This window comes from Mastigoproctus giganteus, chromosome 5, assembly GCF_048544385.1.
Source record: "Mastigoproctus giganteus isolate SK-2022 chromosome 5, ASM4854438v1, whole genome shotgun sequence".
Classification (NCBI taxonomy): domain Eukaryota; kingdom Metazoa; phylum Arthropoda; class Arachnida; order Uropygi; family Thelyphonidae; genus Mastigoproctus; species Mastigoproctus giganteus.
This window is the reverse complement of record NC_143579.1, coordinates 165,154,346-165,173,253: the sequence shown is the minus strand read 5'-3', so window position 1 is coordinate 165,173,253 and position 18,908 is coordinate 165,154,346. Positions and strand designations below refer to the sequence as shown.

The window sequence follows — 18,908 nt, the reverse complement described above, 5'->3', positions numbered from 1 at the left end:
ATTTCCTCAGATTGACACCGACCTCTTTAAGGGCTCGTATTATGGGGAATTCTTCAGCAGAAAGAAACCGGTCATTTAACTTGAGTCTATTCTTTTTCCAATTGAAGAGTAGGAAGTTGGATATGTCCCGGAACTTGGAAGTGTTGATGATGGCGAAAAATTTTAATTTCCTGTATATGATAAGGAAAAAAAAAAAAAAAAAAAAAATTGCACTTTCTAAATATAGAGCAAGAAAATATATAATTTCGGTAATAATAACAGTGTATTCCCCTCCGTTTCGCACATCCTGCGATGTGTATTAGAGAAATGCACTGTATAGGTACTAGAAATGGTGCAAGCGACATTCGGCACACCTGTGTCATTTCGCAATGAAACAGATGGTTATCCTCATAAAACTGTGGCAGTTGTTCATGTACTAGCACTGTGCTTCATTATGTAATTCGCTTTGCTGAACACTCCTTGTTTTTCGCTTTTGTTGAGTCCTGAATTTTGCAGTTATTTACAATATTTGGTGTGCTTGGAATTGCTTATCTTTTATTGCCAATAGAGGGATACTAAACAGTAAGACTCAGATTTTGGTATGTGTATAATATCTTTATATCACTAATAATAAATTTTATTTATTGTATACATTTACCATGCAAAATAAAAGTTTTCTAAAGGTGTAAGTGTGAGGACTTAAGAGACTATTCTCTCTTTATTTATTTTATATGTTATAATCGCGTTATAACATGAGAGAGAGAGAGAGAGAGAGAGAGAGAGAGAGAGAGAGAGAGAGAGAGAGAGAGAGAGAGAGAGAGAGAGAGAGAGAGAGAGAGTTAATAAACGTGTGCGAGGTTTCATAATTTCATCTCTAATTATTGCTTGAAAAATATAGGAAATACAAAAAACAACAACAGAAGATAAAAATTATTAAAACTTTCCATGAACACCGAAAGCCGAACATTTAAAGAGCAATTTCTCGCAAACATTATAGGCCACAGACAACTTTTGAATGCTACGTTTACTGGCGGGCCCCAAAATTAAAATATCATTTTGTTTTATTGTTATCAATAATAAAACGTTGTGATCGAAAATTTTTAACATTTGGCCTTGTCTCAGAGTACACAGATTTAAAAAAATAAAATTAAAAATTTGTGTTTTTGTAGGCAGCCCGCCGGATGCATAAAGTTATGAGTATCTTATTTTCCAGAAATGTTGGAGAGGTGGTCAACAACTTATCTCTCAGAACTACTAGTAGTAGTAGTAGTAGTAGTGGCACATGATGCAAGAAAGCAAGTGTAGGAGCTTATGCAGCATCAGCCAAAAAAAAAAAAAAAAAAAAAAAATCACACCATTCCCTCCAAATGCCTGTCCAGTTCCTCCTTAAATTTATTTAACCTATCAACTTCCACAACGACAGATGGAAGTTTGTTCCAGCAATTAACCACCCGCTGGCTAAAGGCAAATTTCCGCACATCTATTCTACATCTGTCCTTTCTTAATTTGAACTTATGTCCCCGTAGGTTGGTAATCTGAACAAGTGGAAGGATCCCATCAGAATTCAGCGTGCTCAACCCATTCAAGGCCTTATAGACCTCAATCAGATCACCGCGCAGGTGCCTAGTCTCCAGCCACTGCAATTTGCAGAACTTAAGCCTCTCTTGGTAAGAGAATCCCTTCATTCCCCTCACCAATCGTGTTGCTCTTCTCTGTACACGCTCAAGCAAATCTACATCCTTCCTAAAATGAGGCCTCCAGACCTGTACGCAGTACTCAAGGCGTGGCCTGACCATTGCCTTATACAGAGGGACAATCACCTTCTTTTCCCTGCTAGCAAAATTCCTATATATCATTGACAAAACCCCATGACCCGCCCTAGCAGCCTGTCTGCACTGCTCAGAAAACTTCATATCTGACTGCACAATTACTCCCAGGTCTTTCATTTTCTACCACCTTAAGTGTACTACCACACAGTTGGTACGTTTCTCTGGGGTTACTTCTACCCATATGCAGTACTTTGCATTTGTCAAGGTTGAACTTCAGTTGCCACTTCTTAGCCCATCTGCCCAAATTATCTAGATCCTGTTGCAGTAGCACACTGCCATTACTGTCATTAACAACCCTGCCAACCTTTGTGTCATCTGCAAACTTCGACATTAAGCCTGATATACCTTCATCAATATCATTCATAAATACACAAAACAACAGTGGACCCAACACCGAACCCTGTGGGACTCCACTAATAACATTAGTCCACGAAGAGCAGCACCCATTGATTATCACCCTCTGTCTTCTCCCACTTAACCATCCTTTTATCCATTGTAGCAACTTACCCTTAATACCATTCTGCTCCAATTTGTACAGTAGTCTTCCATGCGCAACAGTGTCAAAAGCTTTCCTGAAATCCAAGTATATGATATCAAAATTATTTTTTGCATCCAGTTCCTTTGTGACCACATCATAATAACCAATCAAATTGTCAGACAAGACTTTCCCTTAACAAACCCATGCTGTGTTTGAATTATTGCTGCAGTGTTGTCTAGATGATCCTGCAATGCATCTTTAACCAGCGACTCCATTATTTTACCCGGAACAGAAGTTAAACTAACTGGTCTGTAATTACTCGTGTCACCCTTCGATCCACCTTTGTGAATTGGGGACACATTTGCACATCTCCAGTCCGTGGGAACCTCCCCTGAGTCCAAGGATGCTCTCATAATTATGGCTAAGGGTTTGCTTAGTTGCTTTGCCGCCTCCTTTAAAATAACTGGATAGATCCCATCCACCCCAGGTGCCTTTCTTATGTTTAACTTCAACAATTTCTCCTCCACTTTGCTCTCAGTTATTACAAAATCATTAAGCACACTGCTACAATTTGATAACCTTCTTCCATTTTCAAATTGTAATAATTCCTCACGTGTGAATGTAGATGCAAATTACTCATTCAGTTTGTTTGCTATCTGAGCAGGATCATCAACAGTCGAACCATCGATGTCAAGTGGACCAATCAGATTCATCCCCTTCCTTTTAGAGTTTATATAAGTAAAGAAATCCTTGCTGTTTTTCTTAGCATCTTTTGCCAAAGATTTCTCGTAATCCGCCTTCGCCTGCCGAACCTCCTTTGTGACCTGATTACAGACTAGCTTATATCTGCCACAGCCTTCTGCGTCACCTGATAATTTATATGCATCCCATGCATTTTTCTTCTCTGTCACGAGTCTCATTAGTTCATTTGATAACCATTTATGCCTAAACCTTGAACGATATTTCTTAATCGGTATATAAAGTCTAGTAGTTTCCACGATTAATTCTTTGAATGCTTCCCACTTAGAATTTACTGTTTGTAACATCGTCAGTTGATCCCACTGTACAGAATTTAAAAACTGTCTGAGACCACTGTACTCCCCTTTACGGAAGCAAAAACCCTTTCCTTTACCCCTGACGGTAGTTACCTCTTTGAGTAAATCCCACTTCAGCACACTGTGATCACTGCCACCTAGTGGTTCCTTTATCTGCAAATTCTTAATACACGAATGATCACTGCTGATAACCAGATCAAGAGTGTTACTTTCTCTGGTTGCCTCTCGAACATGCTGCTGCAGAAAACAATCATCCAATAAATCCACAAAAGTCTGACTAGTGTGTGAGTGACCAACCCACAAGTTCCAGTCAATATCTGGTGAGAGCTTTTATCTTTTTTTGCTATGTAACTGATTTGTGGTGAACAGTGGAATGTCCACCTTCTCTCACATACCGCTTTGCATGCTACTGATTTAGGTTACTCATAAAAAAAAAAAAAAAAAAAAAAAAAAAAAAAAAAATGTAGACATCAGATGCTGGAAGAACTTATTTGTTTATGTCAGTGTTTCTCAGCCTTTTGTATACTTCGGAGCACCATAAAGTAATTTAGGCTGAGCACCAAAACTAATGTGTGTGTTCTATTTTTTTTTTTTTTTTTAACGTTTTACTGTAATAAATATTATATTAGCGTAAAAACAATACAGCAAATGAATTAAATAAGATCTCACTCATGTTTACACATCCAATATTTCTAAATAAATTACTTAAAAAATTTATTCCTCAGCACGGAATCCCAAGTGATGAATACTCGCAGAGCATGGTTGAGAAACACTGCTCTGGATTAAAAACGTTCATGATGTCGCGCAGTTACCGCAAAGTGGTACAAATTCTATCAGAGAAAAATAGCCGAAATCATTCTTTCACTGGGTTTTGGACCGTTCATCCTTCTCTTCTTTTATATATAATACATATATGCAATATATTATATACAATATATATGTATGTATTGTATATATTATATACTGTCCGCCCTATTACACCTTATATGCTGTAAGGTGGAATGGGTCAGACACAGAATGAACGAAGGAAGAAAATGTGAAAGTACATAGTTCTTCGCTTTGTTGGAGGGACAGTTTGCGTGTAATCCCAAGGAAAATTGTTAGGTACGTAAGCAGTGCGTTATATTTCAGGCACATCCGATTTTTCTTTTGTTAAATTAACTTCATTTTTTCTTTTTCAATGACTAATAGAAGGGACAAGAAAATAACTAATTATTTTGTTGCCAATTACAGTAATTAACAAATAATATATAAAAGTAATTTTATATTTTATAAAATAGAAAAACGAAATAATAATTCTATGATTATCGTTATTATTTTCATACACATTCACATAGGCTGTGAAAAAAAAAAAAATAAATACAATAATAATTGTTGGATTTCTCTTTGTCCGATTTAATGAAATTTGGAATGGTTCGACAAATATTTCTAAAAGAGTTAAATATTAAATTTCATGAAATCTGGTGATTACGAGACGAGTCGTGATAAGGACAATAGTCAATTTCAAAAACGTTTACCGAGGTCTAGGTATATAATGTCAAAATTGTTACCTGCATCCAACTTCCTAATGATCACATCACAATAATTTATCAGAATGGTCAGGAATGAACTTCCCCACCTCCCTTAACTAACAAAATCTGAGATCTATTCAAAATAGCAGTCTTGTATATGGTTTGCCGTATACTTCTCGAGATATTTATGAATCACATTAAAAGTAGACTCCATGATCCTCCTAGCCACCTCCGTAGCCATGTGGGAAGGAGCAGCAGGGCGTAGCACACGCTTCTTGATTAGACTGGTTCGAGCCCGTCACTGCTAAATACGGAGGATGCGGAGAGGTCGTATACTTTTTGCCGTATACTTCTCGAGATATTTATGAATCACATTAAAAGTAGACACCTTGATCCTCCTAGCCACCTCCGTAGCCATGTGGGAAGGAGCAGCAGTGCGTAGCACACGCTTCTTGATTAGACTGGGGTTCGAGCCCGTCACTACTAAATACGGAGGATGCGTGAGGTCAGGAAATGACTACCGCATATTCCCGGAGCAATATGGCCTTAGTTGCTAATGCTCCTAAAAAAAAACAAATAACAAATAACATGATCATCCCTACTACAGCAGTCAGATATATAATGTCACTGTTCTTATCCAATACTTGTTCTTATCCAATTCCTCTTTAGCTGCTTTTGTGGACTGGAGAGATATTTTCACTTCAGTAGTTAAGGAGGATTTCAAACCCCAAAGGATGCTGTCTTTTTGATAAGAACAGGTAAATTTATAAGAAAAGGTAAGAAGGGTGTGGTTTTAATAAAATTTGCATGTTTCTGATATTTAAATTTTAGGTGTTTTTCCCGATGACACTCTTTAAGTGACACTGTGTATTTATTTTGATGAGAGGTGTGTGTGGTTTTAAACAGATTTTTTAAAATTTTAGTTGTTCTGTTCCGGCAGATGGCGCTGCGGTTGTTGCCTCCTCCATAATTTAAAGGGATGTAAACTATGCATGATGAACTAAATTTTGCTAAACCTAATTAAATAGTCACTGAAAAAAAAAAAAAAATATATATATATATTTATATATGTGTGTGTGTGTGTGTGTGTATATATATATATATATAAGTTTATAAAGGTGGCTGGGGAGATAACATCTGACCAAAAAAAAAAAAAATGCCCATGATGAACTTAATTTTGCTAACTGAAATCTCTAAAAAAAAAAAAAAAAAAGCATTTTAATGGAGCTGGCAGACTTATGCACTTTGGAAAGTGAACGCTGGTGTTAATTTTGCTAAAAGTGACATTTAATTTAGATCTGAGAAATGAAAGTTATTTATTTCCTGCCATTAACTAAAAGTCACAAATGCAATTGTTTATTCATGCAGACCTAAACTGAACTTAATAGATAACTATTTTTAATTACACTGTATTTGAAATTTCATCGAACATGTGTCACTGAAAAAGGACGTTAAAAATCACAATGGCTGTTCTGAAAATTCTTCCATCTGTTTTCGGAAGTGAGCGTCTTTCATTGAACACGAAAAAAAAAAAAAAAAAAAACAGGCTCCGTTTTGAGTCAGAAATAAGGACCTAATGATAAAGCGAAAAAATTGTACAAATTCGATAGTGGTCTGATCATCACTCTCACAGTATAACCCATAACGTGGTACCTAAAATGATGGGGGGGGGTTTCCGAGTGTAAGTATTTTTCACTTGTTCCTGTGCGCTGTTGGATCCAGCATTCAAGCGCTTCCATCTATTGCTGCTAGTTTTAACTAAGCAGGGTTAGATGCCTTCCAAAGACCAGAAACTCCTTTCAATTAAAAAAAAAAAAAAAAATCGCATTAGCTTATTTTCAATGCAGGCAGTCTCTTAATAACTTTCTGGGAAAAAAGTGATTGTGATTAACTCTTCAGTCTACAGAAACAACTATCTAATTCATGTATCTGAGGCTGTCTTTTATCGACCACATTGATTTCATACAATGGTGCATTACGTCATATCTTGAATTCTCGCGCTCTTTTTTAAAATTACAGTAGACTATCGAAATAACGGCACATTGAGATAAGGTATAAGGTATGTTAGTGTCTAACGGCTCCTGGGATTTCTCCCATCTCCGCGGGTGTACATTGTATCGGGGACAGAGATTTGAAGTGTGTGGGGGTCATGTGCTGTATATTGTGTTGTGCCCTTTGTTCCTCCGGTCTATTAGCCGCCGAGCCCCTAGTGGGACCCGACGTTACCACACCATGCCACCTACTTTCCTGGGATTTCAGTAGCTAGGACCAGATTTGAGAATGAGATGATCGCTGTTTCTTGAGCAACGGTTGTAATTTTAACAGAGCGTAGGGTTGTTCGCTGATAACTTGTTCTAGGGCCAAATAGGTCGGGCAGTAATTTTGATGTTTTTAAATTTAGACCTGTGGGGAATGCGCGTGTGTGTATATATAAATATATGTATACACACACACACACACGCGCACACACACACATATATATATATATATATATATATATATATATATAACTAAATAAAAAAAAAAAAAAAACGTTGTGCAAGAGAAAAGTAAGGGAGGAAGGCAGAAGACTGGAGGGTAGGAAACAGAAGAAAGGGGCCAATAGGGAAGATGGCCCCTGATGACAGTGTGGCATGCCCAGTGCCTCACCAGAGAGAGGAGTGGGGTGGCGGGTGGACGAAAACCACCACCCCACAAAAAAAAAAAAAAAAAAAAATCATTCTGTAAGAGAAAAATAGGGGGGGGGGAGGAAGTAAAAGAATGGATGGCAGGAAACAGAAGAAAGAAGCCGAAAAAAAAAAAAAAATGAGAGAGAGATATACTCCGCAAGTTCAGGGTAGGTACAGCTAGCACGGCCAGTCAGTTGGAGCCGACAACTTGCTGGAAATCCAGCAGTGTGAGTGCTGCTATGGTAGATGGGTCATGTTCAGTAAGGTCTAATTCAGGTGCCGTCATTGGGACTCCATTTGGTGAGTCTGTGTCGCATCCAGACAGAAGGCTGGTCCAGTAGTCCATCAGAACGAACAGTGGGGGGTGGTCAAAACCGGGAGTCCAAAATTGATGGTCAAGTCCAGGGATCGATGCTCGGCCTCTTCTTGATGAGATGTGTCACATCTGGTCGAGAGAAGTTTGTCCAGAAATCAATGATGAGGAATTTGTCAAGGTATGTGCGGACCCTGTCTTTTATTGCACTGCTGGTCAAGTCTTGTGCAAGTTGGTCCAAGGCGTTAGCATCCATGGCTCAATGATGCGTAGCAACAATTGGCAGTCATGGTTGTTATGACCTATTGATTCGGATACTAAGGTGGTGGTAGCGCTTTCTGCCTGGTAAATAAGTCCATTGCAAATTGAGTCAGAGCTGGGTAAGTTTCTTCATTCTGTAGGGTGAGGTGTTCTTGATTTTGGTAGTTGAAGCGTAGTTTTGTTATTAGGATCCTCCTGAAGTCCTCGTAGATTTCACAGCTGTGGGCAAGGTGCTCCCACGTCTGATCCTCTCCACAGTGGCAGCGGGGTGAGTCTGAAATTCTGAAGTCATGTAGTTTTTTCTGGAAGGAGCCATGTCCAGTGAGGAGGTAGGTAGCATAGAGTCCTGGTGAAAACCAGACAGGTGTGAGGGGGTAGGAGGCCCTGACATCAGGGAGGAATCTTTTGGTGACAGCGCCTTTAGTTGATGCCTGCCATCTTTCTTGCCAGGTGTCTGTTAGATGTTCATTAAGTCTCTTCTTTTCAGCGTTTCTATTATTTGCTGGGTCAGTGGTGAAACCTGCACAAGTAACTGCTCTTCCTTTGGCTATTTGGTAGAGCAATCCATGACGAACAATCTCCAGGTCCAGTGGAAGAGATCCAGTGAGGACCTGGAGCGCATGGGTGCTGACAGTGCGACAGGCACGCGAGGACAGAAGGAGAAGAGAGCGCTGGATAGTTCCTAGGCACGATCTGTTTACTACGGTATTGGCCTTCTTGTACCAGACTCCAGAAGCATAGGTGATAACCGGGATGAAAACTGCCTTATAGAAGAGTGACAGCGTTCTCTTATTTAAGCCCCAGTCCTTCCAGGCAACTCTTGAGACTTGGGCAGCATACTTCCTGATCTTAATCCTGAGTTGGTCTAGATGAGGAGTGAAGGAAAGGTTTTTGTCTAAGATCAAACCTATATATTTAAGCTCTGTTTTTAGTTTTACTGTAACACCATTGACCTTGATTTGGGGTGGTCTTCTCAAATCAAGGGTGCCTTTTAGTAGGATCGAATTGGTTTTCTCTGGGGAGATCTTTAGGTTGTTATGCTCTGCCCAAGCTTGAAGGGTGGAGATGGCCTGGTTGGCAGTTGCTTCTAGTTGGGTTCTGTTATTGGCAGAAAAGAGCATGACCAGGTCATCTGCATAGGCCTGGGTTTGTACATTGTTGAGTTTGGTGTTCAGGAAATCATCCAGCACCAGATTCCAGAGGAGAGGCCCCAGGAAAGATCCCTGAGGGCATCCCCTGAAGACTGGTCTGGAGACACTGCAGTGGGGAGCAGACACGACAACTCGCCGGTCCTGGAGATAGGTCTCGATGCATCTATATAAGTTTTCTGGGACATGCGCTCTTCGGAGCCTGCCCAGGACGCTGGGCCACAAGAGGGAATCGAAGGCACCAGCAAAGTCAAAGGAGATTAGTAGAAAGTATTTAGAGTTGCAGTTGGTAGCAGCTTCAATGATTGTTTCCAGTGCATCAATCGTGGAGCGTCCTTTCCGGAAACCGTACTGCTTAGGTGAGGAGAGACCAGCGTCATTGTAGTGGGCTTCTATTCTATGGGAGATCATCCGTTAGAGAAGTTTGCTGAAGACTGGCAGCAGTGCAATGGGCCGGTAAGATTGTGGCAGATCATGTGGTTTGGTTGCATTCTTCAATATAAGTCTAAGGAGTGCAGTCCTCCATTATGTGGGGAAGAATCCTTGGTGGAGACAGTGGTTTAACAGGTTGAGTATTGTAGTGGGAATAAGTTCAATGGCCTTCTGGACGATTTCTGGATCGAGCATGTCTCTGCCCGGAGCCTTCTTGTTTCTGATTCTAGATGCAGCTAAGTTGAGCTCGGTTGTGGTGAAGGGTTCTTCAGTTGCAGTTGTGTGATATGTTTCATTTTCCGTGCAGAGCTGTAGCTGTTCCGGTGTGTGTGGGTCAGCAGGCTGCTGGAATGTAGCGTCTAGAATATTATTGATAGTATCTTGCCACGATCTGGTGTACAGTCCGTTCGGTAATTTTGTGGTTGATACGACCTCACCTCTGGGGAGCTTGTTAGTGGTCACTTTGTACACAATCCCCCAGGGATCGGCGTTCCCTTCAGTGCTTACCAGGGCTTCCCATGAGCGCCTTTTGCGCTGTTTTATTGTTGTGGTATACTGGTTCCTGGTCACTCGATATTGCTGCAGTAAAGCCTCTGTTTCTTCTGGAGGCCATGTTCTTCTTGCACGTTGATAGCGTTTTCGTCGGTAAATGACTTCGCGTCTAAGAGTCTGGAGTTCAGGTGACCACCAGGGGACAGCACCAGGTGTGAATCTCTTCTTTTTGATAGCCTTGTTTGCAGCATTACTGACGAGCTGTGTAATTGCGCATTGATGCTGGTCTGGGCTGAGGCCGCTAGGATTGAAGCGGCTGGCTGCACTGGTCAATTCCTCCTTAAAAAGGTTCCAGTCAGCCTTATTCAGGGCATATCTTCTTTGTTGCGTTCGGTTGGTTGGTTGGTTGAGTGACTAGTGAACGGTGTAGTTGGAAGGTTAGTACCCTGTGGTCAGAGGTGGTCCAGTCCTCACGGACTGTCCAGGAAGCAAGGTGCTGAGCAATGGAGCTTGAGGCTAAGGTGATATCTATTGTAGCTTCCCACAGGGTACTGGAGAAAGTTGGCAGGCAGTTAGGTTTGTTTAGAATGACCAGGTTGCCGTTAGACAAGTAGTCCTCAAGACGTTGGCCATTTCTATTTCGGCTGTGCCAGGCTGGGGACCTGCAGTTAACATCAACCCCTATAATGAGTTTTGCATTTGGCATTTGTAGCTGGATGGTCTGTAGATATCGGGTGGCAGGAAGAATATCTTCCCCCGGTCGACAGTATATCGAAACTAAGTAGAATTGCCCCAGTGGTGAAATTACATGGGCGCACACAGCCCAGCTAGTACACAGATCAGTGATTTTGGTGACAGTCAGTTCGGGATTGCGAACGACGATCGCGGCCCAGGGTGTGTCACCATCAACCTGGACCACTTTAAATCTCAAGCAGTAGCCTTTTACCTTCTTGTTATGAGTGTATGGCTCCTGAAGCAGCAGCACATCTAAGTTCTCTTCATCTGCCTTTTTGACCAGTTGTGCAGCAACAGCCTTGGCCCTCTGAGCGTTATGTTGTGCTATTTTCACGGTGCTATTTTACATCAACTGGCTGCCCCAGTTGATGTAAATTCTTGTTTGTTGGGAGAGGATCTTCCAGGCCTTGGGTGATAGCTCAAAGACCCAGTTAATGGTGTGCCCAGCTCTGGGTTTTGTTTGGAATTTAGTGATTATGTGAGAAGTTGGTTCTTCATCTGGGAGTTCCTGTTTCAAGTTTCTGTGAAAAATTTCACTTTGCAATTCCTCTGGAAGGAGATCCTTGTCCACATCTAGTACCAGTATGCAAGGGCCCTTTTGTCTAGGGGGGCTCGGCCAGGAGTCCCAGAGATGGTAATTTAGGATTCTTAACAATCAGTTCAGCATCCTCTTTTGTGGCTGTTTCTATAATTACTCTTGTATTTCGCGTTTTGCGAATTGACTTGATTTTAGTGTTCTTTAAGTCATCTGTCGAGGAATCCATGATGGTCTTCTTGACCTCCTCACTGGACATACGACCTTCATTGGTAAGGGGTTTAAGTACCACAAAGTTAGGTCTGGGTGATAGCGTTTTCTTCAGTGTAGTCCGTAGGTTGGCACCTGAATTGTTTGTCTGGTAGCTCAGTTCCTGAGATTCGGGAATCAAGTCCGGTGGTGACTTCCTCAGCGCATGGGCATATGTGGAGTCGCGCTGTCGCATTTGTTTTACTCCACAGTCAGTGTAGGCTTCCAATTTTGCAGTTGCATTTTCGCTTTCCAGGTGAGTCTGGATAAGCAGCGATTCTAGCTTGTTCCATAGGGTGACGATTTCTGCCCTAAGAAGTGTTGTAACTCTGTTAGTTGGCTCTTTGAGCACGTTCTCCAGTGCTACTTTGAGTTGTAGCGATTGTTGGATAACTGGCCCCTCAGGCATGCTGGGGTCAAGGGGAGGTCAGGTTGTCTCATATCTGTGTACTCGGTTTGGGAGAGGGGGGGTTCCATGGTCCCTCTGTTTTGAGATTTTGACGTGGTTTTTCGATCAAATTTGGTACCGATTGATTTTTTGTTCTTAATGGGGGGTTCAGTTTGAGATCCCTCATGTTCTTCGTGTTGCTCTGCTATTTTAGGGTTGTCTGTCACTGGCAGGGTTGTGTTTACAGCCGATTTCCTCGATTTACCCTCCATTTTGAGCAGATAGGAATTGGCGAGTTCACTGCGGATGAGCGAGTGGCGAGACAGTCTCACAGAAGGAGCTCAGAAAATGAGTGCAGATGATACCCACTGCAAGTTAGTAGGTGAATCAACTTAAGAAGTGCTACACAAGAACAGTTACCACCAATAGGATTTACGTGCTGTTGTCACGTGCTATTTGCCCTGGGATGACATCCATATGGTCTTTATAATGGTATTAAGTTACACCAGTGCTTGCAATATTATTTATGTCAAGTGGCACAATTCTAATTTCTGCCGAAATCGTGGGGCCAAAATCAGCCGTTCACATCCAGTATCAGCGCCCTAATTTAAATAGCCGACTGGGCTAGGTGAGTAAAGTGCCTGCCTGGCAACCCAAAGGTCGCGGCTCAAATCCCTCCTCGGGCTTGGATCAGAGTACTGCAAAAACCTTGGGAGGTGTATTATAGCCACAGAAGCCGATGCGCCAACAACTAACTAGGGTTAAACGAGGCAGTCAGCGATTCCTGAGTTAGGCCTAACAATATTACAAAGGTAATAAACTAATATCAACAGTTTACAAAATCTATTAAAATTTATAGCCAGTTAGGGAAAAACTTACTGACAATTTCTGGACAACAACTGAATTAAATAAAGCACAATGAATACATTAGGATATTAAATGAAGTGCAGCATACTAAAACATCAACCGTACTAACAACGACACTAGCGACACTCGGGCGCACATTGAGATAGGATGATACATACAGCGCATTTTATCTTGCAGTGGCCAAAAAAAAAAAAAAAAAAGTTACGTGATTACTGTATTTGTTCACGTTCGCCATTTTGAAAGTGAATTCTGGATATCACGGTTATACCGCTGTTTTACATTTATTTTAAATTAAAAACCCTTCACTCTGGCTCCTAAAGTTAATAAACCCCATAAGAGATGAAAATAACAACATAATTCACCATATGGCTAATAATAAATAATAATAATTAAAGCTTAGTGACAAACTTGATATCATTAAAACTATTACCTTAGGAATATAGTCACCCGGAATGTTAATTCATATACCCATGTGTATTATATCTGTAGACTGCATGCGTTCTCTGCTCGATTTGCCTGTTTTGCTGGAAGAAAAGCCCCAGTTTCTGGGGAAAAACCTTGCTGTCTACGCTTGAGACCCATTAACTCAGCCACGGAGTGAAAAAAAGCCCATAAACGTTCCTCGCGTCATCGACGGGATTCGAACCCAGGCCTTTTCCACTCGGTGTTGGGAGGACGGTTACGATACCACTGTGCTACCGCGCAGACTAAACTTGATAAAATAAAGAAAATAGAACTGGGCATAAGCAGAAGTTGATTAATGGCAGAATGTAACGTTGGATAGTCAAAATGTTTGTTTTTTTATGTGCAGTTAATAAAATTATATTCTTAATCTCTCTATTTCCTATTTGGCCTCATTATTTCGAAAGTCTGCTGTAATATGGCTAGTATTAATTTCAGTTCATTTACTTTTTAGAATAACAGCATAAAAAAAAGTCGAATGAGGTAAGCTGCAAATTGTTAGGTCGGGAAGAAAAAACTTATTTATGCAGAAAGTATTCAAAAAAACACTCGAAAAATCTGTCCCTGATTTTTATCGTTAGTGTAGTGTTCTGGAACAGATATGGTGTTAAATAAATATACCTTCTGAAAAAGTATATGAGGCTTAAACAAAAAATTACACATAACCATAACTAATTCTATTCAGTTTTAAAATGAATAAAAAAAAAAAAAAATTAACACACAACCTAAACCACATACTACTTTATCCCTGAACGATCACAGACATTAATTTGGAAAACACTTCGAGCTGTAAGACACGAGAGATTCTGAAATCGGTTATGATCTCTGGCCTTAGGTCATGTGATTCCGAACATTTTGATAAAATGTGTGCGCCAAGTCCTTTAATTACATTTGAAAATGATGGTTGAATCAGTGATATTGGTAGATTCAGCGAAATGTTCAGTAAACACCATAAAACTCAATATACTTGCACTATTGATATGTGGAAACAGTTCATATGATAGTCTAAATCATAAATCTTAAAAACTCGCATCATATTTAGGATCGCTTTCTTGATCTTCTAATAATCCACAATGAAATGAAACTATAATTTCTGCATATCAGTGCTGGAATGGTTCTCCGATATAATGACTACAGACCACTGTCACTAAGTAACATTTTTTTCGCATTCATAATCTGTTAAAGTAAGAAAAAAAAAACATTAGGGGTAAAAGTGTGAAACATACATTATGGGAAAAAATAACTCACTAAAATTCTTCCCAGCCATAATGTTTTATTTTTATAATAAAAAAAAAAAAAAACCAAATCCCATTAAATATACAGTCACGACCCGCCCGCATAACCAGAGCTAGAACTACACTGGTTTAATCTCACACACACAGCGGAAATTAAGCGAAACTTCTTTAGGAGCCTCGGAGATATGAGGCGTTCCGTTACTAAATCTAGTTTCGGCAAGTTCTCTGGCATCAGATGATATTTAAAACTATTCGACTTCGATAGAGCCGGAATAACTTTGTTCTTGAGAGACCAACGACAGCTGTTACAAGCCGACATTTGACTTGCATCCTTATTGGAAATGCTGTTTGAAGAAGAGCGTGATCTCGAGCTGCTACAATCTTCATATCGTTCTTGAGCCAAAGCGGATCACACACGGAACAGACTGAACTGAAATGATTATCCAGGAATGTACGTTTAAACTGTGCGTGGATGCTTCGGTGTTTCTTAAACTCCTGTTGTTGCTCTGGCTGTGTATTACGCCCGCTACGTGTTGAACGATTTGATGGAGTACTCCTGGCAGTCGGTTTTGGCTTCTTTGCTTTTCGTTTACGCTGGGCTTCAAGAACTCTAACTCGTTTTAATTTGCAATGTCAACTTTCATGGCTCCTTCTTCCAATTCACTTCTAACATTTCTGTGGAGATGTAAAGCTCTGATGATGTGGATGGACCTTCTCCGGCTTTTATGTTCAACTTCATCTCACGATGTAATTTCTTCCGCTGTCGAAATAGCTTCGATCTCTCCTTTCTACTCAATGCAGGTGGTTTCGGTGGTCGCATTGCACATATACGTGCTCTATACGCCTTACAACGCTCACTGTTAGTCTTCGGCATCTTCAATTATTAATTCTTTTCCGTCGAAATTTTGTATTCAATCCGGTGGAGAATGATGAAAGCAATAGCGTGACGCAATCAGTAGGGTTACTGATTGGGTCATGCGTTGCTCGTGCCTGGTGCGGAGTGGTATGGGGGGGGATGAATCATTTCGTGTCGCATTTTCTTGGCGATTTTTGTGAATCCACGGACGTATTGAACGTGTACGTGCGCTACATGCCTTACAACGCTCACTACAATGGACTCCCCCCCGCATTACGATTGGGTTATTTTATTTTATTATTATTATTTTTTTTTATTTAATTTATTTTATTTTATTTTTTTATTTTTATTTTATTTTATTTTATTTTATTTTATTTTATTTTTTATTTATTTTTTTATTTTATTTTATTTTTTTTTTTTATTTTAAGGTCCTAGCCGCCGAAATCCCAGGAAATTAAGCGGCAGGACCTGCCAGAGTGAATCTACAGCTACTGGGTTCCTGGTCTGCCTCCACGGGGCGTAAGTGGGACAACGTTGGGCCTCAATAGGGGTCCAACGGCTAAATGACCAGATGAACAACGGTACAGAACACTACACATGAACAATTCCCACACACTTTTAAATCTCTGGCATTTCCCAGTGAACTGGTTCACCACAATGAAAGCAACGCGGAGATGGGGGAAACCCCTGGTGCCGTAAGACAACAACACACACTTACACTTACACTATTACGATTGGTTCATTAAGATCAAAGTACCACGATATCAGACGGGACTTTGCTCCCACAAACATCACAATCAAACACGGACACCCTGTCAACTGGACCGACAGCGCATGTAATTTACCCAACGAACTACCCTAGAATGTGACAATCACCATATGCAGGAGTGACAACACTGCATCGACGCCCAGATAACAGAACAAACAGTGAAAGTGACCACATACCAACAATGACCACCCAAAATGGAAATAAAAGGACCATGACCACGACAAACTGGATGAGACCTTGATCCCATGACCAACGCCGGCATTCAACCGATCTGTGAACAAGTCGGTAGAGACCTTGTCCCTGGATGTACCTCCTGGTGGGGCCAGTGTTGTGATGCTGTCCTGAACCTGCTGGCCTAGCCACCACTCTGCAGCCAGGCTGCACACACGCCATATTGGCGACCTGTGCCGGCTCCCTTGTCCGGCCCTTTCTATCCCACCCCGGCAGGGGGGGAGACGGTCATACTGTTTCCTCCCCTCCACGCCACCCCCATTCTTCCTTCTGGCAGGGCATGGGCATGCCCTGCTGACACCAAATTGAGGCCTACTCTACACACATCTTTTTCTTTTCTTTTTTTTCCTCTGGAGTGGGCCCCAGAGAAGGGTTTTTTTTTTTTTTTTGTCTCATACTCTGAGACCATAGGTGTCCCATCTACTGGAACTGGCCCACCTTCCCGTGGTGTGGACGAGTACCCAGACTCATCTGTCCAGGTGATTGATGCTTCTGGGTAGCCAAGTGGCCAGAACACAACAGAACACACACATAATACACACAAACCGACGTCACACACATATCTGGCCCATTTGTAGTGATACTGTTCTTCACAGAGATACGAGGCGGAGTTGAACTGACGTTCTAGGAGCCGCCCCATACATAAACACATGTCCACATTACGATTGGTTCACTGTTCGATCAAATCACTTTACAATGGACACTCCATAACAAAATACCGTTCACTATACGATATGTAGTTGGGGCCGGTCATTGTGATCACATTTACGAATTGAATTTTAATTCTATTAACGGCAATTCTAATAAGCGAAAATATAAGGAATATTATCCACAGGCTATAAAAATAAAGATATAAAGCACAGATTTACATTTTATTACCTTACCAATTAACAAAATTAAGTGATACGTGAAAATAGGAAAAATATTTTCCACAGGTTAACCTCTTCCTGCTATTGGGAGAAAACGCACCTCAGTGGGCACCTCCGTGGGCAGGAGCAGCAGTGCGTAGCACACGCTTCTTGATTAGACCGGGTTCGAGCCCGTGACCACCAAATACGGAGGATGCGGAAAGGTCAGGGAATGACCACCGCATATCCCTGGAACAATATGGCCTTAGTTGCTAATGCTCCTAAAAACCAAATAACAAACAAACAACAAACAGCACCTCAGTGTTCATCCTGTCAGACGCAATTTACGTTCCGTCATTTTCTGGTTGATTGTCCGTTACATTCAACCATCCGCTCTAACACTTTCACATCTCTTAACACATTGAACATCTCTCATGATTAATCGCACTTCATAGGAAATGAAGCAAACATAGAACTTTTGATGTTCCTAAAATATATTGACCTGTACAGGAGCACATAAGTTAATATCTGTAACTATATGTTGCATGTAAATAAACAGGAACAGACACAATTTGGCTCCAGTAGCTCTTGTGTCATTAATCTCTATACCAACAACAATCACAGGTTGACAAAAGAAAAAATAATAATAAAGAAACGACTCCAGCTATTCCGAGGTGCTCACCATCCCAATTACTAACCGGGCTTGATATTGCTTAACTCCAGTGATTCCACAAAAACTGCGGTATTTCACCTAACACAACAGTTTTCTGTTGTCAGTTCCTGTAATGCATTTACTTATGGCAATGGTCACATTTTCGTTGCGTTTTTCGTCAATCCACGAAAGCAAGTTACTCCCATCTGAAAACTGCCTGGAGCGCGCCTAAAGAAGTTTCACTTCAAAGGTTACTTTTCAGTCACTTCACACCAGAGCCATCGAATAGATTGCAGCGGTTGCATAAAACTACACGTGAGGCCCCTTTCTCTCTCGTGTCTTACAGCTCCAAGTGTTTTCCGAATGAATGTCTGTGATCATTCAGGGATAAAGTAGTGTGTAGTTTAGGTTCTGTGTTATTTATTTATTTTATTTTATTTTTGCTCGTTTTAAAACTAAATAGAAAGAGTAATGACCCGGACAGTTGTTAAGACTAACTGCATTGAAAAGAAGCTAATGTAGTTTTTCTTTTAAGTATTATTTTTTATTTTATTTATTATTATTATTATTATTATTTTTTTTTTTGATACCATGTTTAGTTGAAAGGAATTTCTGGTCTTTAGAAGGCATTTCTCTCTCTCTCTCTCTCTCTCTCTCTCTCTCTCTCTCTCTCTCTCTCTCTCTCTCTCTAGCGCCTCCGTAGCCAGGTGGGAAGGAGCAGCAGTGCGTAGCACACGCTTCTTGATTAGACCGGGGTTCGAGCCCGTCACCACCAAATACGGAGGATGCGGAAAGGTCAAGGAATGACCACCGCATATTCCCGGAGCAATATGGCCTTAGTTGCTAATGCTCCTAAAAACCAAAAAATAACTAACTAAAAAAAAAAAAATAAATAAATAACTCTCTCTCTCCTC

General features: G+C 40.8%; 1 protein-coding gene across 1 annotated transcript in view; it reads left to right on the top strand.

Annotated features, from left to right (window-relative positions):
* The first annotated feature begins 542 nt into the window (after positions 1–542).
* The window catches only part of Myo61F (unconventional myosin 61F), a 748,935-nt gene continuing 730,569 nt past the window's right edge, over positions 543–18,908 (top strand). Inside the window, exon 1 of the mRNA XM_090374260.1 lies at positions 543–578. The gene's annotated coding sequence lies outside the window, so the exon portion shown is untranslated. The remainder of the gene's footprint in view (positions 579–18,908) is intronic.